Source organism: Plasmopara halstedii, assembly GCF_900000015.1.
Source record: "Plasmopara halstedii genome assembly, contig: Scaffold_2386, whole genome shotgun sequence".
NCBI lineage: Eukaryota > Oomycota > Peronosporomycetes > Peronosporales > Peronosporaceae > Plasmopara > Plasmopara halstedii.
The window spans coordinates 1,959,462-1,959,926 of NW_020189293.1; positions in this window are offsets into that span (position 1 = coordinate 1,959,462).

Here is a 465-nt window from a genome sequence, read left to right on the forward strand (position 1 = left end):
GAGAAGTCATTACGTCTATAATAATAATATAGACAAACTTTCAACTGAAAAGGTCGCATTTGATGTCCAAATTCTATCGCACTTCTTACTGTATGAAGCTTGCTTCAAAACAAAGGATGGCTCATATATTAGACGCCACAAAAACAGTGATGACATTCAGACGAATGTTAATGTTAGAAAGCAGCATTAGTTGTCAGAAGTGTAATATGTACTGCTAGAGTTTGACGTCATTCTATTTCTAAGCAATGCAAGATTGTGTAGTATAAGATAGTCTGGTCTCTATTACAAGCGCCGTTGGTTTAGTGGTAAAATATCTCGTTGCCAACACGAGATGCCCCGGTCGATTCCCGCGGACGGCGGCATTCTTGATGCCTCACTTTATGAATAAGCAGTGTATTATCTCTTTGTTTTTTAAAGCAATACATCGTACTGACATGTAAAAGCTTACTGTATGAAGCTTGCTTC